Source organism: Bombina bombina, chromosome 2 (assembly GCF_027579735.1).
Source record: "Bombina bombina isolate aBomBom1 chromosome 2, aBomBom1.pri, whole genome shotgun sequence".
Taxonomy (NCBI): domain Eukaryota; kingdom Metazoa; phylum Chordata; class Amphibia; order Anura; family Bombinatoridae; genus Bombina; species Bombina bombina.
Window position 1 is genome coordinate 464,232,871 of NC_069500.1, and position 27,355 is coordinate 464,260,225.

General features: G+C 37.7%; 1 protein-coding gene and 1 non-coding gene across 2 annotated transcripts in view; both read right to left on the reverse strand.

Annotated features, from left to right (window-relative positions):
• The window catches only part of MYO18B (myosin XVIIIB), a 1,229,288-nt gene that overhangs the window by 560,537 nt on the left and 641,396 nt on the right, over positions 1–27,355 (reverse strand). The window lies entirely within an intron of this gene.
• On the reverse strand, positions 11,540–11,653 carry LOC128650615 (U5 spliceosomal RNA). Its single transcript, XR_008400893.1, has one exon. It is a non-coding gene; the product is annotated as a U5 spliceosomal RNA (small nuclear RNA).

Below are 27,355 nucleotides of genomic sequence, written 5' to 3' on the forward strand. Positions count from 1 at the left end.
AAATTGAATAACCAGTGGATTAGCCAATGAAATCAAAGGGCGTACCCAAAGAATTCCATTTGGTGATTTAGAAATGAAGGTGGATTTTTGTGAGAGACAAAAAGACTATGCAAAGAAGGGAAATAACACAAAAACACACTTTGGTTTGGGGCCTGACTTGGAATAACTCTCTGTTGAAACTAGAGAAATACCTCTGTGTTTGTGAAACCCTGTTTGCAAAATTACCATCATGTATGACTTTGGAAAATCTCTGGTTAGAAAAGCTGAAACTCTCTTATTGGTATCTAGTAATGTATGTGTGTTATATTTCTTTTATATATTAAATAGGCCTTAGCAAAGGCATTCTTTATAGCATAGTATAGCTGCAGGTATCTTATTATTATATTTAAAATTAATTAGACCATGTTAGTAAGTATACTAGTGTTAAATATTATTAATAAGAAAGGATTTATGTATTTTGATGTCATAAGTTATTTGTAGTTATTGTGATATATTTTGGAATTTGTTTTATTGTGGCTAAATAAGAAGTTATTTAATGCTAGATTAATTAGTATATGTTGAATTGGTAGTACTGTGTAACAATCTCTGGTTGATTATTTAAGTATTATAAGACTATTTTGGGCAGAATAGCTTAATTATATTTTCTGGAAATTTCATTAGACTTAATGAATTTTAGCTAAGGTTCTTATTATAACATTGGGATATATTTCGTTACTCAAGTTACTCACATTATTAATCCATATTTTGGCATTGGGTTAATGTTATAAATTGTTTCTAGTATAATTCATGTGTGATATTTAATAAGCGATTAATTTTGAGTTGAAGTTAATTTATAGAAATATTCTGTCCATAATACTGAGGTACCTTTAATTCATTTTGAGTTAAGGTTAATTTATAGAAGTGTTTTGTCCATTCATGGGATAATAGACATATATATTTGGTCATAATTGATACACTATTTTCTGCATAAATATAATCAATGTCTTTATAGAGATTAACTGGTCAGAACTCAGGAATTAATTTAATTTGAGATTAAATAATAATGTTCATAATAATTTTATTGTCATAATTTCTAGATATCTCATTAGCATTTTAAATACACTACAGAGATAATATAATGTTTCACTGGAGTGTATTGACGAATTCTACATATCAGAATTGATATTGCTGACGATAATTTTATTAATGATTATTAATATTCATAATTCCATTAATCAAAAATATTGTTACGTAAAATATATAACATATATATTTATGTGTTAATATATGTATATACAGGACCATCTTTAACACAGGGCAAAATGGGCAGCTGCCCAGGGCCCAATCTTTGTTTTTAAGAGTCCTAATACTGTCACAGTCAAAAGCTCTCTGCTTATATTTTTTTTTTTAGAAACTGTGCCAGACCGTGCCAGTGTCATGTGACATGCCAAGTTAGTGCCATGTGCTGTTTTGGATATGCACTGTGCAGCACTGAATGCTAATCAGAAAAGGTCCTGCTGGGGTTACCACTGTTACCAGGTAACTGCTCTGGTGGTGGGAGATTATTTCTGGGTAGGACTGACTGTAGGCGTATGCAGCAGAAACCTGGAGCGGCAGGCATGTGAGGATTTGAGCATCTGTGCAGCTGCCTACTCTCTTCAGTCTTGAGGTTGTGTGACTTGTCTCAAACTTTATCCATGCAGCCTTGGGCAGACAGCCTCCAGTCTGCTGGTCCCCTTAGCCCTGCTCTTTCTGCTGTGCCCCTAAGATCAACTAACTGAAGTTTGTTAGGGGAACAGTGCTTTGTAGAAAGGTGTCAGTGGGAAGAATAAGTGAGTGCACAAACGGCCCTCCCCCATGCAGCATTGTCTAGTGCAGGGTGAAAGGGAGCTTGTCCCTAGCAAAGAAGTGACATGTGCTGCTGTGGCTGATGTATAGTGTCATGCTGATACGTCACACATTAAGATAAGGTTTATTTTTATAGTTTTTTTTCTCTCTGTGTCAGATTTTACAGCTTCCCATAGTAGATCTGCTATTCCAGTCAGTAAACTTATATTTGGCTGCACCTCCATGCTTCATCCTCAGTCTTTACCTTGCTTTGCTCCTGTTGGCTGCCTTAATTTCTCTAACCATCTAACCCCACACCAGAATCACATTCAAAAGCATATTAAATTAATCCACAGTGGAGGAATTTATATATGTATTTACTTATTAGTACTGCTTAGGTCCAGTTTCACATATTGCAATTTATTTCATTATTTTTTTTAAATAATTAGCCCAGCAGCAAAGAATTTTTTTTTATAAAATAAATTGACTTAGTTGTTTTTTGGGATGTTGGGGTGGAGAGCGAAATTGCATGGGGGGGGGGGGGGGTCAAAAAATGTTTGCCCAGGGTCCAGACAATATTAAAGACGGCCCTGTGTATATAAGCATTTACATATATATTTATTAGGAACACACAGTTCCCAAAGACCGCAATGTAAAAGCACTTTTCAGTGCCGTTTTTTTTCTAACACCTCACACCCGCCAACTTTAGACCCCAAAATCTGCCTAGTGCAGTTATTTTATTAAAAAATAAAAATGCTGTATTTTGGGGGCATTTAGGGCACATTTATAAAATTAACCAAAGATCTGATCTCAAAGAGATTCTCAGTCCAAGCCATTTTGTTCAGAAAATGACTAAAATCAAATCTGCAGAACAAGGATCTTTCTCCTGTGGCAATTGCTCTACATGCAGCAATATGATGAAGAAAAAATATGTCATTGATAGATTTGGAAAACAGCACAAAATTAAAAGCTACATCAGCTGCAACACAACTGGCGTAATATATGCCCTCCAATACCAATGCCCGTGTACCTACATTGGTATGACTACAAGGAAACTACACGCCAGACTTATGGAACATATGCGGAATATTCGGAATGCTCCCAAAGATATGTAAGATGACAAGAAAATAACATCTGTAGCTTCACATTTTTTCAGACATCACAAATCCAAGCCTTCTGAACTAAAATGCTATGGAATCCAAAAAGTATCTCTGGGCCTTAGAGCTTAGAGACGGTGATCTTGAAAAGGCGTTACAGAAAGCTGAGACCAGATGGATATACTTAATGGATTGTGTGTACCCAAAAGGTCTCAATGAACAAAACTCAATGTTATTATAAGAAACAAAATCAGTTAAATATTTAAAGGTGAACCTCACAAAAAACAACATCATATCTCAGTGAAATTTTACAATCAAGACCCTTTTTTCTGGGACTAGTTTATTCATATTCAGTAATAACATCAACAACAGGAAGATAACCACTTTTTGGTAATATTAAACTAAGCAAACTCTTTATCCAGATATTTAGGAGAATCTCAGATTATTCAGTCTCTTTTCCTTTACCCTCCCCTTTTTTCCTGTGCTTCTTCAGCCCTCACTAGAGCATAACCTTTATATTAACTTTCATAATGATTTTTTGTCACCACTACTGGACTTAATTTTAATCCTCACTTAATGTGTTATTTTACTTTCACACCCCCTGGTATTTATGCCCATCACGCACTATATCACTAAAATAAATAATTATTTTAGGAAAAAAATTTCAGTAGAATATAATTTGATGCAGATACATTTTCCTACATTCACATTGCCTAAACAATTTGCATATATTTCTTAACCATTTTTCCAGAACACCATTTGACTCACACGCTTACCATTATGATTCCTTCGAACAACATTCTATATTTTGTCACTGATACCAATTATAGGTATCCATTACACAGTTTTTCTTGTATCCCTCTTCCTAGCATTCTACACTGAGTTTACCTTATGCCCTCAAAATCATATCACATCTCACACTTTTCATTTCAGTAACACATTCACCAGTCTCACATAGCACTTTTAGTATACAAGGGGACTCAACTTTAAATCTTCAAACCTATTCAGTACACATATAAAATAAATCCCTCTTATTTTGGAAATATCATTACTGACAGTTGTGAGTTAAAATACAGTGATAATGATTATAGCCCCTGTCAGAAAAAAGTTTTTGAACAGTATATCATACATTCAAAACTTGGAATAATCTAGCACATTTTTTGTTGATAAATTATTCTTCTGATAATATACTAGATGCAGTTTCCTTTTAGAAAAAATCATAAACATGAAAACCAAAAATAAAATTACACGAGCAATGCAAAAATCTATTGAAGAGCCACAAGAGTATATTTTATAAATTTGGGGAATCTCCCCCTTTTATCTACTTATGCAGCTCGTTTATTTATATTGATTTTGTTCAATATAATGTAACATTTTTGGTATATATTTTCATTTTAACAGCCAGACCCGCCTCATAACACAGTGTCATCGGACACAGATGACACGCCTCAAAGCCGAGAAGCTTGGATTGGCTTAGAATTTTCAATGGGCGGAGTTATGCCTCTTAAATACCCGCCAACGCTCGTCACCTTTGAAAAAGCCGTAATAGTATCGCCGAAACATATTAGGGCAGGGTATTGTTTAAAATACTCAGGTTATTTTTTAAACTGCACAGAAACTCGCTTGTAAAAATTTATAACTAACTTGTGGGAGCGTAATCTTATTGTGGGAGCGGTATCCTAGCTTGGGGGCTACCTAAAAGACACGAACAAATGGTATAATGTTTTTTTTGTTTTTTTTTAAATACGATCAAATGTTAGAAGTTTAAACCTTGCAATGTACAAAGTACAATATAAATGAGAGATACCAGACCTCAATAGATTCAATAGATTACTGCACTTATGCAAAAATAAGGTTGCATGATTGTGGACAAATTTCAACACTTAGCTGCTAATCTTAATTTACATGGTTACCGCGGTTGTCTACAGCACCTTGAAATATTTAAACTCCATTGAGTAATTAAACACCTAAGTGTACTAATGCCAAAATAAGGCTGTATATTGATGGACAAACTTTAACACTTAGATGCTAATCGTAATCTATATGGCCACCGCTGCTTCCTGTAGTACCTTGAAATATTCAGACTTTGTTTGAGTAACTACATACCTAAGTGTACTTATGCCAAAATAAGACTGTATGGTTGTGAACAAACATTTACACTGAGCTGCTAATCTCAATTTATATGGTTATTGCTGTTGCCTGCAGTACCTTGAAATATTGAAAATTTATATGGTTACCGCTGTTGTCTACACTACAGCACCGTGAAATATTTAAACTCCGTTGAGTAATTACACACCAAAGTGTACTAATGCCAAAATAAGGCTGTATATTGATGGACAAACTTTAACACTTAGATGCTAATCGTAATCTATATGGTCACCGCTGCTGCCTGTAGTACCTTGAAATATTCAGACCTCTTTTGAGTAACTACATACCTAAGTGTACTTATGCCAAAATAAGGCTGTATGGTTGTGAACAAACTTTTACACAGAGCTGCTAATCGTAATTTATATGGTTAGTGCTGTTGCCTGCAGTACCTTGAAATATTCAAATTCTGTTTGAGAAACAACACATCTAAATGTACGAATGCCAAAATAAGGCTGTATGATTGTGAACAAATTCTAAAAAAATGTCAACACTTAACTCAAAATTATAATACACAAGGTTACCGTTACTGCCTCCAGCACCTTTATATACTTAAACTTAGATTTAGCAACTACATGCACAAATGTCACCGACTATATCACACTTGGGATCAAATAGAAATAAGAACACTTTAACGCAATAACACGATAACGAAGTATCCAGTTACTCAACGATAATAGTGATAGTTTAAGTAACCTACAAACCTGCACTGTCTACACTCAAAAGGGATCTAACGTTAGGCCAAGTATAAATATACAGATTGATGCAACAATTATAGCAACTAGGTATCCATCCTAATATCAGCTATCTTAGTGGACACAAGGTATATTGTCTTGATACTATTATTATTAAAGAGAAAACGCCAGCAGAATATGAACGATCATACTCCTACAAAATAAAGTTCCTTTAGTTTCTAATAAACACAGGCACCTATAATGAAATCAAGCTTACAAATATAGATGTGTATTACAAAATTGATACATTTAACCATTTGAGTGCTAATGACGGCTCTGAGTCGACACAGAGTTTCTCACTCTGGTGCTAATGACGGCTCATGAGCCGTCATCAGAACTCTCCCACCTTGAGGGAGATCTGGGGGCTCCTTACTGCTCCTACCCCAGCGATCGTGCCTGTAGAGTGACAGGCATCTCCGGGGCTTCATGTGATGTGCGGTGACGTCACGCGCAATTACGTGATGACGTCACCGCGCAACTTTATTTATACTTAACAATGTTAAGTATAGGAGGAGGGGGCATGCTGCTTAGAAGCCTGTATCTCAGGCATCTAAGCAGCTACAGACCCCCAAGACCCACTGTTGGAAAGGTAATCGCCTAACCTTTCCAACAGTGTAAGTATTGGGGGTCTGTAAAAAAAAAAGTTAAATATTTTTTTTTCAAAAATAAACAAATTTAACCCCTTAATGACAGTGGACGTACCAGGTACGTCATAGGAAAAACTTCCCTTAATGACAGCTGACGTACCTGGTACGTCCTCTGTTGCCTTAAGTGCTGGAAGCGATCATGATCGCTTCCAGCTGCTTACAAGGGATTGTAGTGATGCCTCAATATTGAGGCATCACTACAATCCCCCATTTTACATACCGATGCAGAAAGGGCCACTCTGTGGCCCCATCTGCATTGGCTATGTATGTATTCAAATGAGTTGGTGGGTCGGTTGCTGCATTTACCTATAATCACATCTAAGCAGTAAAATATACCCGACGGTAACTTATCTTCATTTGTTGCCGGTGCTGCGGTTGCGGCGGGGGGGAACGGGGGGGGGGGGGTGGGTGTGCGCGCGCGCGCGCGCAAGCGCGTGCACGCAAAATTTACAAACAATTGGGGAAAAAAACGATCGATCTAGATGCAGTGGCATCTCGTTTGTTTATTAAGGGATCTGGGAGGGGGAGGGTTGAAGATTATTTAGGGGGCCAGCTACACTACAAAAAAATATTGTATATTTAAAAAGTTAAAAAAAACTATTTTGGGGGGCAAATTGGGTACTGGCAGACAGCTGCCAGTACCCAAGATGGCGGCAAATAGACAGAGGGGGAGGGTTAGAAAGATGTATGGGGGGATCAGGGAGGTTGTGGGGTAAGGGGGGATCTATCACTGCAGACTTTATGCCAAAAAATAAAAAAAATTAAAGAAAATATTTTTATTTCAGTACTGGCAGACTTTCTGCCAGTACTTAAGATGGCGGTGACAATTGTGAGGTGGGGAGGGAAGAGAGCTGTTTGAGGGGGGTCAGGGGGGGATCAGGGGGTGGGATGTGTCAGGTGGGAGGCTGATCTCTACACTAAAGCTAAAAATTAACCCCACAAGCTACCTAATTAACCCCTTAACTGCTGGGCATATTACAAGTGTGGTGCGCAGCAGTATTTAACGGCCTTATTATTACCAAAAAGCAACACCAAAGCCATATATGTCTGCTATTTCTGAACAAAGGGGATCCCAGAGAAGCATTTACAACCATTTGTGCCATAATTGCACAAGCTGTTTGTAAATAATTTCAGTGAGAAACCTAAAATTGTGAAAAATTTAAGTTTTTTTTTTTATTTGATCGTATTTGGCGGTGAAATGGGGGCATGAAATATACCAAAATGGGCCTATATCAATAATTTGGGTTGTCTACTACACTACACTAAAGCTAAAATTAAACCTAAAAGCCCCCTACAAGTTCCCTAATTAACCCCTTCACGGCTGGGCATAATACACGTGTGGTGTGCAGCGGCATTTAGCGGCCTTCTAATTACCAAAAAGCAACGCCAAATCCATATAGGTCTGCTATTTCTGAACAAAGGGGATCCCATAGAAGTATTTACAACCATTTATGCCATAATTGCACAAGTTGTTTGTAAATAAATTCAGCGAGAAACCTAAAGTTAGTGAAAAAAATTGTGAAAAAGTGAACAATTTTTTTTATTTGATCGCATTTGGCGGTGAAATGGTGGCATGAAATATACCAAAATGGGTCTAGATCAATGCTTTGGGATGTCTTCTAAATATAAATATATACATGTCAAGGGATATTCAGGGATTCCTGAAAGATATTAGTGTTCCAATGTAACTAGCGCTAATTTTGAAAAAAAGTGGTTTGGAAATAGCAAAGTGCTACTTGTATTTATGGCCCTATAACTTACAAAAAAAGCAAAGAACATGTAAACATTGGGTATTTCTAAACTTGGGACAAAATTTAGAAACTATTTAGAATGGGTGTATTTTGGTGGTTGTAGATGTGTAACAGATTTTGGGGGTAAAATTTAGAAAAAGTGTGTTTTTTTTTCAATTTTTTCCTCATATTTTATATTTTTTATAGTAAATTATAAGATATGATGAAAATAATGGTATCTTTAGAAAGTCCATTTAATGGCGAGAAAAACGGTATATAATATGTGTGGGTACAGTAAACGAGTAAGAGGAAAATTACAGCCAAACACAAACACTGCAGAAATGTAAAAATAGCCATTGTCATTAAGGGTAAGAAAATTGAAAAATGGTCCGGTCATTAAGGGGTTAAAGAAAATATTAGCACTCAGGTGGGAAATGGCTTAGCAGCCAAAGGGTTAATAGGAGATTTGAATTCTTTTGCTTCAGAATAGATATCCTTATAAACTTATACTATGGAAATATTGTATTTAATTTAAACTGAATAAATTGTCCAATTGTATAAGACGGCTTTATAAAGCACATTTCATGAAACTTTAAAGGGACAGCACTCTCATTACAGCTATCTACAGGGATACATTAATGCCCCTTGGTGAATAACTAACAGAGCTACCTACAATTAAGAAAGTACATTACGAAAAATGGTTCTCGGGGCTCTAATACTGGAAACTTAATTCTGTTTACGATTACCAGTTTATCTGAAGTACTTCCAAGATAATAGTCTTAATAATGTTTATATCTTTATAAATGTTTAGTGTTAATGGATAATATTGTTTAAAATAGCAGCCAAGGAAAGTTTTGCACCTGGCTTTTACCAACCGCCGACTTACACAGAGCTACATGGGTGCCCTCCTTATGCCTCTTTACTTTGATATTGAGAGTTTGTGCCAGAGTTTGTATTTACCCCATACACACTGAACTGTAACTTTTACTATTATCATCATTACCATGCCCTCAATTGTTTTCAGTAATTTCTGGTCCCTTGACTGGACCTGTTTGACTGAGGACATTGCAAACCCATATAATTTAGAAATGAGGTGCCTAAAATGTCATGTGATGCCAGTATAATGCATATGGAGTTGTGTAACCTGTTGATGAGACCGTTGTGTATGTGCTGTTATAACCTCAAAAAGAAAGCACATTATACCTACTCAAAAGTCCTTCAAACATATTTGCTAACTGAAGTATATTACAGTCAGCTCCCCCTACGCTACTCACTGACAACATTGATGCAGACTCGAGTTTCTATGTGTTTTTAAATTACACGCACACAGTGATTTTATATCATTTTTTGTAACAATAAAAGTTATGTTATAATTATAGAACTCTACCCTTTGGTTCTTTGCTTAGTTGGATGTCTGACATTTATAGGGGTCCTAGAAGTGCTAGATAAGTGCAATCTTCGAATCACAATTCTTCTTGTGATTCAGACCAGTGTTTGTAAGTTGTTTTGTTGCACAAGCACTCTAGATCATAAGGTATATCCACAGTTAAACCTGACGGAGCATCCCCACCCTATTTCAGTAGTGCTTATGCTATTTCTTTTTTAATTCTGATTTTATAATCACTAATTGCTACCGCAAGCTCGAGCAATGCCCATTTGAGGGCGCACAATAAATTAGCACTCCACTTGTAATCTAGCCCTAAATGTTTCAAAATAATTTACCAATATCATTTTGTTAGTACCAGTTACACAATTTTAGACCAGCTCAAGGATGCACCTCTTGAAAAGACTGTTGGAATTCAGGGTCTGTTTAATGTGGTCTGTTAGGGACATGAAAACTTAAATTATGCTTACCTGATAATTTTCTTTTCTTCTGACGGGGAGAGTCCACAGCTGCATTTATTACTTTTGGGAATTCAGAACCTGGCCACAAGGAGGAGGCAAAGACACCCCAGCCAAAGGCTTAAATACCCCCCCCCACACACACACACACACACACACTTCCCTCTACCCCCAGTTATTCTGCCAAAGGAACAAGGAACAGTAGGAGAAATATCAGGGTGAAAAAGGTGCCAGAAGAATAAAATAAACGGCCCGCCCCATATAAAAACTCTCCCAGTCAGAAGAAAATAAAATTATCAGGTAAGCATAATTTAAGTTTTTCTTCTTTAACGGGGAGAGTCCACAGCTGCATTCATTACTTTTTGGAAAACAATACCCAAGCTATAGAGGACACTGAATGCAAAAAAAGTGTGGGTAGACAAGGCGGCCCATTCAGAGGGCACCACAGCCTGAAATTACCCAAACACCTGACAAAAACAACTGATTCACCAGAAACAGAAGGATAAAACGTGAAAGGACCAGGTAACTGCCAATCAGTTAAAACCAGCAAGGCCCTAGTTAGAGACCGCTCGGAAACAGCAAATTCTACCAAGCACAAAGCCTCAGAGGAGACAAGTCCTGCAGGCTCCAAGCCCACACTTAAACTTACCCCCAACCCGAAAGAAGGGGACCTCCAAATACCCCCGATAGGAAAAGGAAGAAGAAGAACTCAACAAAGATCTAAAGACCAACAAGCTAGGGTAAATGAACCCTAGCCGAACTCCAAGCGCAAACCAAGGTTGCAACAGGACAAAAACACATAGAGAACAAACTCCCTTCTCTTTGATCGAACAAAGAGAAGGGAGGAAAAAAACCTACCCCTATCTGAATGGAAGCAAAACAAGGAAGTAGGAGAGCATCCAAAACCAGCAGAGAAAGCCCCCTGCTGAGGAAGGAAACACTGTGAAGCCTCCCAGTTAAGGAGGGATCACAACATCTAAGTAAGATACGCGGTCAAGGCTCAGCCAAGCAGACAGACCTCTGACCCCCTCTCGGAGGCAACGGACTCAGCACCAAAGCAACTGACAATGTCTAAAAGCAGGAAAATAAACCATTTCCTGGACCACCCAGAGGGGAACCGAATTGAACGGTACCAATGGGTAGAGCAAACTCAACCATTTGATATCAAGACTGGCATGCTAACCAACTAATATATGACAGAACATAGGACGAGCTTGGGTTCCTGGACCCAGACACAGATCCTTAACCTATGAAAAGGGACACTCCAAGGCAAAAGAGAGACTACACTGAAACAACAGTGACAGCACGATACCAGAATCCAACCCTTCATGACATCCTGCACGCAAGGCAGGAGAGAACCCATTGAACAGAGGAAGACCTCCGTTCACTAGGTGGATAATGTGGTATGCCCCAATCTCCCTAGGGGGAGGAGAAAGCCAAATATAACCGCTCACCCGCCCACAGGCATGGAGTGTGCGGCAGAAGAAACGAGAACCAGCCTGACATCTATTAATGAAAGGCCTCCTCTACCATGTTTTAGCCCTGCAAGGGGCAGAGCCTCAAAAAAGTTTCCAAAACTCATGGATGATCCTCTCCACAGAAAACTTTAGTAAAACGAAAGCTGTATTCTATCTGAAGAGAAACCAGAGTATAACAAACTCCTCACAACCCAACAAGGACAGCCAGTTATAGTGGCACCACGTGGATGATATAGACCTTAAGGAACAGAAAATAGTGCCCGACCAGGAGCAGCCTGCTACATAGGGCACTCAGAACTGACCCAGGCCACAGAAAAATCGAAACCTCAATAGGAATCAACAAAATGAACTATAGACATAACAATGTACAAACACCTTAACATGCAACTTCCACGGAAGTGCCTAAGCGACCACAAAATGGCTAGTATCAAATTCCAGAGAATAAATGTTTCCAAACGGAAAATTTATGACAGACATGAGCTTCTCAAAAGAAATAAAATACATCCTAACCGGATCAAAGAAAAAGAGGGCAGTACCCGCAGGTGAACGCCCAAGAAGAATGGGCACACTAACAGGACCAGCCAAACAGAGACCCCATTCTCCTGAAGCTCAGAATTGGAACAAGATACCCAAAAAAAGAAAGTAAATTGGAGAAGACAAGGAGATTAACTTCATCCCCCCACGTCTAACCCAGCTTGCCGTCTGGAATAGAAGACCATGGATCCCTCAACCCATTAGGATTGGGATCCTCCAGCACCGCCAATAAATGCCGCAGAAGGACACGAAGGCGCACCAGTCTATAATGAAAAGCAAGACTTACCCAGCCGGGGCAACTGACGACCCCGGCCCGAGGGTTGAGCCCCTAAACCTTCAGAGGAAATTGCTTCCCCAGATGGCTGATCCGACCCAGATTATCCCACGTCTGATGAGCGCTGGTTAACAGAACACGGACAGTATCTCATCAATACTTCCCTCCCAGGAAGTTGTAAATGTGCCAACGCCATAGATATGGCAATGCGGAACCATGCCGTAACCTCTGGAGGAAACAAGCCGCCTTCTGGAGAAGGGGTAACGGCATTAGAGACACCTGCTTGCGCAGCTAAGGAAGGTTCTAGGGTACGCGCCTCACGGGATGTGGGATTCCCAGGGGCAGATGGCTCGGCGGACTCTAAGTTCCCTGTTGCGGGAGAAGAGAGCACTCTAAAGTGGTATTCAGAACATAACTGATGGGCATGGATTACCCGGGCCATTTCATACTCTAGACAACTAGAGAAACAGACTCTCTCTGTCGCCACGTGGTCAGGAAAACGGAAATGGAGAGCAGAACGTGACCACACCTAGTCACAAGGTACACCATGCATGCCCGAGAAAAGTGCACCAAGGCCACAAGAGCCATGCAGCCTGACAATAAAAAGGTTGTTATGTTCCGATATAGCCACGAGCCGAAGCCCAGAATCACATAACAAACATGATGAAAGTCCCCCCTGTTCAATAACCCCATCAGGAGATATTAACCCTTGATTCCATAAAGATAAAGGAGTCCCACTGAGACCCTGACTTCTTCGTTTACATTACATTCACACAACGAAGTAAAATGAAACGATCTTACCGGAATGTACGCCGTGGAACAGGAACACGGCCCTTCAAGTGTGACAGATAATAGCCTCGCTTCTGACATGGAAAGCAAGCAGCGAAACTCAACACTGATTGCTTAGGAGCTGTTAATATGAGTCTGGATGGTTTTGCAGAAAGACTCTCCCTGCATCTCCGGACTGTAACATTCATCCATGCTCTCACTGAGAGGCTGACAGGATTACTTAAAACTCCAGTCCCATCTCGAAGAGTACTACCCTCCATAAGAGACTATCTTTAATCTTCCGACAATTCTCTGCCAACCTCCTGTGACGAAAGGCAAAGAATGACTGGGGGATGAAGGAAGTGGGGGAGGTATTTAAGCCTTTGGCTGGGGTGTCTTTGCCTCCTTCTGGTGGCCAGGTTCTGAATTCCCAAAAGTAATGAATGCAGCTGTGGACTCTCCCTGTTTAAGAAGAAAAGGTGTACTTTGATCTAGACAATAACTACACAATGCAGAGTCATAAATAACACAATACTAAAGTATTATGGAGGAACATCCGCCCCAGAGGGATTGAAATAAGTAAGTATTTTACAACAAAATCAAGAAAAATATATGAATATTGCAATGTGGTTTAACTTTTCTTAATTAGACATTTATTTACCTATTACAATTTGAGATTAAATTAATGTCCTTTAAAATTATTATTTGTTCATTTAAACATTAGAATAACCTGCAGCAATATCATCTTCATCCTTGGACACTCTAGCATCATTTGCCCTTTATTTAATTTAAAACATGAAAGTAGAGAAACAGTAGAAAAAAACCATTAGCTGCAAATAACATTCTAAATAATATCTGGCACCTTGTTTGTTTAGACTTTGTTAACAGTTCATCCATTAATAACCCAATTATGTTACAAAGCCTTTGGTCTTGCAAAAAAAAAAAGAACATGAAATTCCCTTAGGTTCTAAGAGCAAAAACAAGCAAAATAAATAAATAATATATATATATATATATATATATATATATATATATATATATATATATATATATATATATATATATATATATATATATATGTGTGTGTGTGTATACTGTAGCTAATGGATAACAGTGTTTTGTGGAAATGTGAAAAACAGGTCTTAAACTAAATGCAGTAATTAATAACAGCTTCCTGTCACCTTTGAATATGAGCATTATACATTATGCAAATACTACCATTAACAAAAACACTATAAAAAATATTTTGTAAAGTGTTAGTTAAATACTGCACCTTTGTTCACACAATTAATGTAGCTGATAATTTGTATTTACTTTGCTATAGAGTGTTTTGTTAACACTAATCAAGGCATGTTTCCCCTTGGAATTATTAAAAAACAAGCACATTTTATTTATGTACACAAAATCATTTGCAACTGCTTTTTGGTGACACTTTATTTAGATTTTGACCCACTGTTGTACTGTAAAACACAAGATCCACTTGAAGAAAGGATTTGTCTGATAGCTTCCTTGATCTGATCTTTAACTATCAATGCACTAATTTAAACTTAACAAACTCCCCTTTTCCTCTTTCTGACCATTATCTCCTCACTTGCAACATCTCATCCCTCTACCCCTCACACCAAACTTGACAGAAGCATTATGTCATTAGATTAGCAACAGCTCGCTTGTTTTCTTGAACCTCTCCTCTCATCCATCTGCTCCTTTTCCTGCCCTGACCAATCTATCTGCTACTATAATTCCACCCTTACATCGATACTTGACAATTTGGCCCCTCCTACCATAGCTCGGAAATTACACACTCACCCTCAGTCCTCGCATACTCCTCTGACATGGTACCTCCGCAGATGTTCCCGTTCTGCTGAGTGGCACTGGAGAAAATCTCAGAGTTTAGCTGACTTTCTTCACTACAAGTTGATCTTGAACTCCTACTACTCTGCCCTTAATCTTTATAAGCAACACTACTTCTCTACTCTCATATCCACTCTTTCTTCAAACCCAAAACATATGTTCTTCACTTTCAACACTCTTCTCTGCCCATCACCACCTCCTAATACAACTTATCTGTCAGCTCAAGATTTTGCCAGCCACTTCAATAACAAAATCGATTCCATAAGAAACTAAATCAACTCTCAACATGCTTCCAGACTCTCACCCCCTCAAAAGCTTGCAAATAACCAAAACCCACATAGCCATACATTTAGCTCTTTCCCCCTCTGTTACTGAGGAAGATGTTTTTGCACTTATACTGCGCTCTCACCTCACTACCTGTCCCCTCACAGCTACTCCCCTCCCTCTCTTCTACCCTTACCCCTATAGTCACACACATTTTCAACCTCTCCCTCAGCACTGGTATATTTCCCTCATCTCTAAAACATGCACTCGTCACACCTATCCTAAAAACCTTCTCTCGATCCAACCTCCCCATCCAACTACCACCCTATTTCCTTACTCTATCTTGCCTTGAAAACTTCTTGAAAACCTAGTATATGCACGCCTATCCCATTTCCTTACATTACACTCCCTCCTTGACCCACTGCAATCTGAATTTCGCCCCAATAACTCCACAGAGACAGCAATCGTTAAGGTTACCAACTACTTACATAGAGCAAAATCCAAAGGCCACTTATCTCTGCTTATCTTCCTTGATCTGTCTGCAGCCTTTGATACTGTTGACCACCCTCTTTTGCTCCAAACCCTCCAATCCTTCAACATTTGTGACACAGTCCTCTCGTGGTTCTCTTACTACCTGTCTAACCGTACCTTTAGTGTAGCCTTCTCTGGGGCTTCCTCTGCCCTGTTACCACTTTCTGTTGGGGTACCGCAAGGCTTTGTCCTTTGTCCCCTTCTCTTGTTAATCTACATGCCATCTTTAGGTTCCCTAATAAAGTCCCACAGGTTTCAATATTATTTGTATGCCGAGGACACTCAAATCTACATCTCTTCTCCAGACATATCTCCTTCCTTGCTAACCCATGTCACTAACTGTCTTTTTCGCATCTCTTCATGGATGTCCTCTCACTACCTTAAGATTAATCTCTCCAAAACTGAGCTTCTTGTTTTCCCACCTTCTTCTAAAATCTCCACCCCCCATCTCTCTACACTTGTCAACAACTCCATCATTACCCCTACCCTGCATGCACGATGTCTTGGGGTCACACTTGACTCAGATCTTTCTTTTACTCCTCACCTTCAGGCCTTGGCTAAATCCTGCCGCTTCCACCTAAAAAACATCTCTAAAATTAGACATTTCCTTACACAAGACACAACTAAGATTTTAATCCACTCTCTCATCCTTTCCTGCCTCAACTACTGGAACTCTGTCCTCTCTGGTCTGCCTAGCTGTCGTCTAGCTCCTTTATAATCCATAATTAATGCCTCTGCCAAGCTCATCTTTCTTACATGACGATCTTCATCTGCTGCACCTCTCTGCCAATCCCTTCACTGGCTTCCTCTTGCCTCCAGGGTTAAACACAAAATTCCTCATTTGCACTGCTCCCGTCTATATCTCAGACCTTGTCTCCAGATACTCTCCCTCCCGTCCCCTTCTCTCTGCTCATGACCACCTACTCTCCTCCTCTCTTGTTACCTCCTCACATTCCCGTTTACAGGACTTCTCCAGACTGGCTCCCATCTTGTGGAACTCTCTGCCTAACTCCAAAAGACTCTCCCCTAGTTTTGAAAACTTCAAGCACTCCTTAAAGACTCTTCTGTTAAGGGATGCATACAACCTACACTAACCTTTCCTAAAACCAGTTCCTCTCCTCCATTGCTATCCGCCATGAACCCCCTTAGAATTTAAACCTAAGAGCCCAACTGTTTGCAAATCACCTTCACAATAGCTGACTACAACAGTGCGACTCTAGGCAGGGCCTAGATCCCTATATTTGCTACCTTGTATACCGCCTATGTTTATAGTGCTGCGGAATCTGTTGGCGCTCTAAAAATAACCGATAATAATAATAAATAATAATAATAATGTACATATATATATATATATATATATACACATACATACATATATATTCAAAATAATGAATAAAAAGTGTCACCATAAGTCTTTTTCAAGACATCAATATTTTTTATGATGGCCGTATATTCTCCTGGAACGGCTTGTCTGCCACACTGGAGTGGCTTGTCTGCCACACTCCGGGTGTTGTGGCTGACAAGCCGCCCCAGGAGAATATATGGCCATCATAAAAAATATTGATGTTTTGAAAAAGGCTTATGGGTAAGCAAAAACTTCAACATTTGGATTTTAATGAACTATGGAAATAAAGAAAGATTTTTTTAAGACCAGAGAGTGCACTTAAGTGATTGTTTTGAATATATAATAATAAATCAAGGAATGCACCCGGGCAGTACATGAAAAGATAAGGATTGAGTGGCTGTACACAAATTATATATATATGTATATATATATATATATATATATATATATAACACGGGAATGAACCGCACTCACAGACTGGACTGACGTGGTCCTGGGCTTGATCCTTTGGCACCAAATGTAACTGACTTCCCCCAGTTTTGCTTTTAAACATTACTGAGTATCTGTTGGCGAGTGCCAGGTTTTCTGCGTGTTGTGTGTGTGTGTGTGTGTATATATATACTCTGCTGTTATTTTGTTTTCGGGTTGATCTTCACCCGGTCCTGTAGCTCTGAGCTCTCTCAGCAAGACGATCACACATATTACATTTGCTTGTTCTATTTCTTTGTTAACGGCAATTCCCACAGCCTAAGTTTTGACAGCTTAGTATGTTATTGTTAGCTCTGATTGGCTTTAGTGCATTGACCAATGGATGAGTTTGTTGTATTGTCACCATGGTGACGCGTTCACGGCAGTTTACTTGCCGCTTTATATTTGTATTACTATGTGTCATATCCTGCTTTGTATCTATCATTAACAGTTGACTTGCTTTTAATGTAATGTTTTATGTCACTGGGGTTCCTATTTCTTGCCGCACTGACACGGCCGACAGCTCCCCACGGGGGGGTGTGTCCAACGTGTAGAGCGTGACGTTGTGGTAGGATGGGTATTTAGTCACGGTGGTGGTAAGTGTAACTGTTCATATCTTGCCTGTCTGAGGATGAGCTGTATAAGCTCGAAAACGTTCACAATAAAGGTGAATATTTAAATACAAGTCCTTTGGAGTGCCCTTCCTTCTGCTCACATTGGATATCTTTTTTTGCTGCATCTAAGGCCTGGTTCTGCAAGTTAGGAGTGCACTTTGTCTCTCTCTCTCTCTCTCTCTCTATATATATATATATATATATATATATATATATATATATATATATATATATATAATATATATATAGACAAGCAAGAGAGAGAGGAGCGCTAGGACCCTACGTGGTTTGGTTTATACTGTAGTATGCAGCTAAAAGCAGACCCTCACTGGGAATACAACAACCCACAGTATATAAGATACAAAATGTCAGGAAAAGAAAGAGATGGTCTAGTGCAAAACAAAGTATAAATCAAAACCAGAGAAATATAAAATGCTAGAATAAATCAGGTCTACAAAGGTCACCAAAAACACATATGTATAAATGATACTTGTCGTGCTCCCAGTCTTCAGCCCCACTATCCTCATAATCTGTACCCTGAACACTGGGGTGGCCCTTTACTTTTGGAAACTCAGGAATACATTGTCTGTTTTTGCACTTATCTGCACCAAATTGTCAGCTCACCACTGTAGTGCCCCCAGCTATCTTCCTACAATACTCTTGTCTCCACTGTTGTTTAGGGTTATTATCCTTTTCTCTTTTTTCTTTGTGATTACTATTAGAGCATCTGATGAACTCTATGGATAACCCTAACAGGTATAAGAGTTATATGGACATACCAGATAATATGGTTATGGGAACAGAACCGCAAGGTTTAAATATACCTATCACCGCTAGCAATGAGACAATGGTTGTACCCTCCCCTTACTTTTCTATGAGGAATACACAAGACCTGGACATACAAATACAGGACTTTGAAAACATATTTGTTACAGACTACTCCCAATTGACCTTGAGTGACCTCTTCTCTAAAATTGAACTTTTGATGATAAAAGAGAACAAGATAAACTGGATAAATAGACTTTAGAGAAATACACCACTTAGAAGATGATGCCTAGGTGACTTATTTATTTATTTATAAAATATTTTATCAGGAAGGATACATTAAGATTTCTCTAGTTTTCAAGTATGTCTCTTCAAATTAATAAATTCCCTACTTTTGAAGTAGATGATCCTTCCTTTAAAGAAGAGTGGAACCAAATTCTAGATGAATGTTCTTTTCGTTTAATACATTTGATTATCTGTTATAAAGAAAAACTTCTTGTCGATATTAGACAAAAAATAACAGGTTTACAAAACCAGCTTAACACACACCAATATAAATCAGAATACTGTAGGTTTGACAATATATTATTTGAGACTAGTGAGAAATCTGTTAAGACTGGACAGACTATCAGACAAATACGGTGTATGTATGGCAAAAAGGGATAGATCCCTTAACTATAGGAATAACAACAGAACAGGCTGTAGGGGACGTATAAAAAGATCTAAATCTGGAAGTAGACACATGACAATTTCAGTGGGGGACACAGGTGAAGATACTGACATAGTTATAGAACCTACTCCTAACTGCCACAGCATGTATAACATATCCTTACAATAGAGGACAGAACACACTAGGGCAATATACCAGCGGCCAAACTGCACCTAAACCAGTACAGGTTGACATGGCAGACAATAGCCATATAACAGGTACAAAGAAAAAGACAGGATACAACAGATATACAATGCCACAAAATGCACAACATTATGAACTAGACAAAAGCAAATTAGATTAGGCATTTTAGCTCCAGGCACAGTAAAAAAAAAAAAAACCCCTATACGGTGGAATTATAAAATCAGGAATCAGGGAACACGTTTACAAACCAACCGCTATCAGTTGCATCCAACGAGAGGCAAGGAGAAGTATGCAACACACTAGTGATTAACTTATCATCTAAAGAATTGACATCACTAGAAGAAAAGTTTTAAACTATGGTTTAAATGTTGTACCCAGTGCTAGCTTAAACCTCTTTGAAACACTGTTAGATGTTAACAATTTTTTTGATGACACAGGGGTTGAAGAGGCACTGGACCAAGATTTATCCACTGTAGTGAATGACAAATCCCCCAATCAGGAACAAATCTGGGAATTTGCTGATATGTGCACTAAAGAAACAATTAGACAACTAGAAACTGAACAAATCCCTGACCTTATAAACCAAACAGACAGACATGTAGGCTTTAAAAACAAAACCCGGTTTTACCCTATACAATCTAGAGGTAATATACTTGAGTCTTTCCACTCTAGGGTAGAGCAAGAATTGGTACAGCTATATGTAACAGAACCAACCCTAAAAAGTTTAACCTCACTAGACAAGAATGGAAGGCTCTTAAAGGTTTAGAGTCAAGGACAGACATTATCATTAAAACAATCAGATAAGGATGGGAGCCTAGTTGTCTGGGATATTAATGACTATAATTCGGAAGCTTACAGACTAAATTAAATGACAACATCAGCTATGAACCCCTTAAAACTAACCCAGTAAAACATTACCAAAATAAATTAAGACACCTAATTGATGAAGGGCTATCTGAGGGATTCTTAGATAGACCCACACATGACTACCTATTTAATGAACATCCTAAGACCCCCATATTCCATATGTCTCCTAAGGTCCACAAAAGCATAAAATATTTTAAAGGTAGACCAATTATTTTGGGTATAGGGTCTTTACTGGAATCCCTCTCTGAGTGGGTGGACTCCCTCCTTCAACCCCTAGTGCTGGAACTCTCTAGCTACCTAATACATTCTAAACACCTAATTCAACTGTTAAACAACACCCCCTGGACTAAGAACTCCAGATGTCTGACAGTAGATGTAGTTTCCCTCTATAGTACTATACCCAAAGTTTATTTGGTGTAAGATACCATATGGTCAAAATTTAGAAGTTTAATTCTAACATTTGGGGCGAAACCTATGACTTATGCGTACATTGAAATATTTGTTTCCAGGTTTTATTCTCTATAGTTTCATTCAGTTCATGTGTCCATTTATCAGTGTAAGTAGGGAGGACCGTGCTTTTAAGATCACTTAGTAATTTCCTAGCTATTGAGAGTGTTTTCGGTATTGGGGACCCTACGGTGCATATTTTTTCAAAGTTTGTCATGTCTCTAAGAAAACCTTTCCTATGTGGGGATGTCTGCAATAGATGATGCAGCTGGGAGTACTTCAGCCAACTGGTGAAAATTCCACCTGCTATATTTTTTCCTACATTTTTGGAGATAGAAACACATACCAAAACCATATATGCCTGTACAGGCACTGCATTGACGGTCTCATATTTATTATGGACAGGAGATAATAATACTATAAAGGAATTTGTCCAGTTTTTGAACGTCAATAATCCTCATCTTCAATTTACCTATGAGACTGATGAATTAACCATTAATTATCTTGATCTACAGCTGTATGTGGATGAGACAAATTCAAACAGTATATCCACTAAACTATATAGTAAGCTAATTTCTAGGAATGCACTGCTCCATGCGAATAGCAATCACCCTCAACAAGCATTTAAAGCCATAGCCAAAGGCCAATTCATGAGAGTTAAAAGGAACTGCTCGAATGAAGACTGCTATTCACAAGAAGCACTGAATTGGAACTCCAGCTAAAAGAGCGAGATTTCCCTAAAAAGATCATAAAAAATGCCAAGCACCAAGTATTCCACATGAAAAGAGAGGAGTTCATTCTGGATAATAAAAGAGGTACATACCGCAAGGAAAGAAAAAAAAAGATAAAATACAATTCACCACACTATATTCCAGTGAATTTAGGCAAATTTGCAATATAATTAGTAAAAACATCCCTATGCTCACTGCAGGTGAGAAATTGAGAAACCTAATTCATAAGGGATGTACTTTTTCCTACCTAAAGGGCAGGACTATAGGAAATATAGTCTCACCAACTGTACAATGAAAGAACCAACATAGATCCTCTTGGTTGGAAGTGAAATGTACCTACAAATGCAGTTACCAACACTGCATAGCATGTAAATATTTGAATACTGGTAACTCCTTTTGCACAAAAGTGACAGGGGAAACTATAGAAATTAAGAGTTGCATGAACTGTAGAACTAAGAATGTTATCTATCTGATCACGTGTGAAGAGTGCCGCCTAGAGTATGTGGGTAAAATCACACGACAGGCTAGAGTAAGGATCAGAGAACACATTAACAATATCACATCAGTACACACTGACAACCCCAACTCTAGAGGAAAGAAAGAAGATAGAATAACTCCAGTAGCCAAACACTTAATTGATTGCCATGATAGAAACACACACTGTCTGTCTTGGAACATCATAGAAAATATGATGAAAAACCCTAGGGACTAAATAGCAGATATGATCTTATAAATTATTGGATATGATATGTCACCTTCTCTATCGATATTATCGTTCCTTTGCCAGTGGATAGCCATTAATCCAGTGTTTCTCACCCTGCTAATACTCTTATCCTCTATTTTTCTGTTTTATTACTATTAATTTCCAGCTTAGTATAGTGAACGCAGCCGTAACTATCAAATGTGCCCAGAGATATGCACGGACACTTTGTTACAATTCAATATATATCTTATGGTTTAAATTGCCACTATAAATATGTTGGTCAGCCAATAGAATGCCAGCTCAATCCTACTGGCTGATTGGATCAGCCAATAGGATTGAACTTCAATCCTATTGGCTGATTGCATCAGCCAATAGGATTTTTTCTACCTAATTCCAATTGGCTGATAGAATTATATCAGCCAATCGGAGTTGAAGGGATGCCATCTTGGATGGCGTCACTTAAAGGAACCTTCATTCGTCATTAGCCTTGGAAAGAAGAGGATGCTCCGCGTCGGATGTCTTGAAGATGGACTGCTCCGCGCCGGATGGATGAAGATAGAAGATGCCATCTCGATGAAGACTTCTGCCCGTCTGGAGGACCATTTCGCCTGGCTTGGATAAAGACTTCTCCCGGCTTTGTTGAGGACTTAGGCCCGGTTGGGTGAAGACATCTCCTGGTAAGGTGATCTTCAAGGGGTTAGTGTTTTTTTAAGGGGGTATTGGGTGGGTTTTAGAGTAGGGTTGATTGTGTGGGTGGTGGGTTTTAATGTTCGGGGGAGATTTGTAAAACATTTTTACAGGTAAAAGAGCTGATTACTTTGGGGCAATGCCCCGCAAAAGGCCCTTTTAAGGGCTATTTGTAATTTAGTGTAGGGTAGGGCTTTTTTTTATTTTGGGGGGGGGGGCTTTTTTATTTTGTTAGGGGGATTAGATTAGGTGTAATTAGTTTAAAAATCTTGTAATTTGTTTATTATTTTCTGTAATTTAGTGGGGGGGAGGGTTTGTACTTTAGATAATTTTATTTAACTGTATTTAATTAAGGGAATTAATTTAATTATGGTATAGGTATGATCTAGGGAGCGCCTCGCAGTGGGCAGGGATATTGAAATAAACTAATATGGATAGTTAGATACCAATTTAATATAGATACAATAAAAATGTTAAAAAGGTACAATGTGTTAAATTTACTCAGCACAACAATATATCTATTCTCATAGATTAAAATCACAAAAATACACAAAAATGTTCATGGATCCATGATTACAGTGCTAAATTAAAATACAAATGAAATAAAACCATGCCACTGTAGTAACAAAACATACAGTCCTAAATGATTAAGACAGTTTGCTAAATGAATCGCTCCTAATTGAGTAGTGAGGTTGGCAATCCAAAATAGCGGTCTAAAATGCTGGTCTGACAATCTAGGCGAAAAAGTCAGTGAAAAAATGTGTTAAACAAAATCTTATGTCTCCAGGTGTGGTGGAGGGAAAATTAAGTTCCAGAATGTCAGTTAATGTTCCAAGTCCCTAATGGGTGATCCAACCTTTAATAAGTATATCCTGAACAAACACATTAACACCTACTTTTTTGTGACTTAAGGATCAAATCATTGTGAAATAATTTTTTCCACTTTTCTTTTATTTTTATTTTTATTTTCCCCAAATTTTTCTTCACACATTTTTCTTCACACTTTTTGTTTTCTACATTTTTTGTTTTTTGTATTTTGTAACACCACAAGGACACCAATTTTTGTTGCATTTTTAAGGCACTTACTATTTCATCCCCTTCTTGGTCACCTTCCCATCTACTACTCACAGGATATACTTATTAAAGGTTGGATCACCCATTAGGGACTTGGAACATTAACTGACATTCTAGAACTTAATTTTCCCTCCACCACACCTGGAGACATAAGATTTTGTTTAACATATTTTTTCACTGACTTTTTCGCCTAGATTGTCAGACCAGCATTTTAGACCGCTATTTTGGATTGCCAACCTCACTACTCAATTAGGAGCGATTCATTTAGCAAACTGTCTTAATCATTTAGGACTGTATGTTTTGTTACTACAGTGGCATGGTTTTATTTCATTTGTATTTTAATTTAGCACTGTAATCATGGATCCATGAACATTTTTGTGTATTTTTGTGATTTTAATCTATGAGAATAGATATATTGTTGTGCTGAGTAAATTTAACACATTGTACCTTTTTAACATTTTTATTGTATCTATATTAAATTGGTATCTCACCATCCATATTAGTTTATTTCAATATCCCTGCCCACTGCGAGGCGCTCCCTAGATCATACCTATACCATTTCTTAGATTCTGAAGACAGACTAGGTGTCTTGCTCTTTCTGGGGAGCTAGTAGGATATAGAGGAGGCGCTGTGAGTAACCCAACAATTAATTTAATTATAGTGTAGTGTTAGGTGTAATTGTAACTTAGGTTAGGTTTTATTTTACAGGTACTTTTGTATTTATTTTAACTAGGTAGTTTATTAAATAATTAATAACTATTTAGTAACTATTCTACCTAGTTAAAATAAATACAAACTTGCCTGTAAAATAAAAATAAATCCTAAACTAGCTACAATGTAACTATTAGTTATATTGTAGCTAGCTTAGGGTTTATTTTATAGTTAAGTATTTAGTTTTAAATAGGAATTATTTAGGTAATGATAGGAATATTTATTTAGATTTATTTTAATTATATTTAAATTAGGGGGTGTTAGGGTTAGGGTTGTTGGTGCGGCAGATTAGGGGTTAATAAATGTAGGTAGTTGTCGGCGATGTTAGGGACGGAAGATTAGGGGTTAATAATATTTGACTAGTGTTTGCGATGCGGGAGTGCGGCGGTTTAGGGGTTAATATATTTGTTATAGAGGCTGCGATGTCTGGTTCGGCAGATTAGGGGTTAAAAATTTAATTTTAGTGTTTGTGATGTGGGAGGGCCTAGGTTTAGGTGTTAATAGGTAGTTTATGGGTGTTAGTGTACTTTTTAGCACTTTAGTTAAGAGTTTTATGCTACGGCGTTGTAGTGTAAAACTCTTAACTACTGACTTTAAAATGTGGTACCAGGCTTGACAGGAGAGGGTGTATCGTTCACTTTTTGGAAGACTCGTAATACCGGCGCTATGCAAGTCCCATTGAAAAATATAGGATACGCAATTGACGTAAGTGGATTTGCGGTATTTCCGAGTCTGGTCAAAAAAGTGAGCGGTACACCTGTACCTGCAAGACTCGTAATACCAGCGGGCGTTAAAAAGCAGCGTTGGGACCGGCCAACGCAGGCTTTTTAAGCCTAACGCAAAACTCGGAATCTAGCCGATAATTAGATCCTGTACCACTCCAGGCTTATCATATTATTCAGCCCCCTCTTTACTCTTTTATTCATACACTTTCCTTTAAGCTTCTCGTTTCTATCTAGTTGATTGTTCTATAGGTTGCATATTTAAATACTGCGGTAGGCACCAAAAAGGAGAAATCATTTATTTTCCAGAGGGATATTTTTGATCTAGTTATTTGTGGCCCATTTTAATGTGCTATCCAAAACGTAGTTTTGTTAGCATACTTTAATGGTCTATAAATAACATGGTAGCTCTAAATCCACGAGAAACAGAGTACATAACATTTCAGGTCTTTTTTTCATGCATTTTAAAGTTGCTTGTTAAATTAATTTTATTAATATTTTTTTATTTTGTGTCTTACTTTTAATGTGTAAAGTCACTAAAACATTTTCATACCTGAAAGATCTTCTATCCTAAAACCTCTTAAATTTAGAGGAAAGTTGGTATATGACTGTAAAGTTTACCCTTCAGCAAAGTACTTTGAAGCTTTTGGACCATAGCGCTTAATCCTATAAATGATTTAAAAGACTTATTATATATATATATATATATATATATATATATATATATATATATATATATATATGTGTGTGTGTGTGTGTGAAAAGCTTAATAGAAAAACTCAATATGCAATATTAAATCACAATAATGGGAAATTTGTATTTTATTGTTTTTTTCCAACAGAAATAATAGAGTTGATAATTTAGATTTTAATATATATATATATATATATATATATATATATATATATTTTGATTCAACATACTATAACCAAAGCTTGAGGGCTTTAAGAAGATTAAATTATCATAAAGTTAAAAGCCCAACCAAATTTTATGGATTTTAAAGGCCACAGCTCTTTTGTTGATTATTTTTCAAGACGCCTCATGTCTACATAATTTCTGTCTCAAATTGCATCATACAGCCATCAGAAATACCCTATTTAATGTCTAATGTGCGCTGATAAACAAGAGGTTAAAGAAAAGAGCTGCATCCATAGCATCGAGTATGTTAAAGTTGGCAAATGTTTTGAGAAAATAAACTTCATGACACTTAGCATAAATATACACAAATTATTATGCACCTAACTCACAAACTATGGCTGACTGGAATAATTCTATATTTCAAATTAGATTCTCACACACTTAGAACTTTCACACTCAAGAGGGTCTTTATTTCTAACGAGGTTACTCCAACAAATACCTTAAAAAAGCATTGTGAAAGGCACGTAGGACCCCTAGAGACGATCTTTTGTATAATAAAAAAATCTAAGCCAAAAGAGGCACAAATTAGATTTATTACCAAGTTTAATAATCAATGGTCCAATATTAGATCAGCATTAGTTAATAATTGGCATGTACTCACTTTGGACGATAAAGTTAGAGATGCTATTGGTGAAAAACCTTTACTAACTGCTAGGAAAGCTAAGTTTAAGAGACCACTTAGTTAAGAGTCAATTTGTGAGGGGGCCCTCTAATGCTGACTGGTTAAGAAGGGACAAAGGAATCAAAGG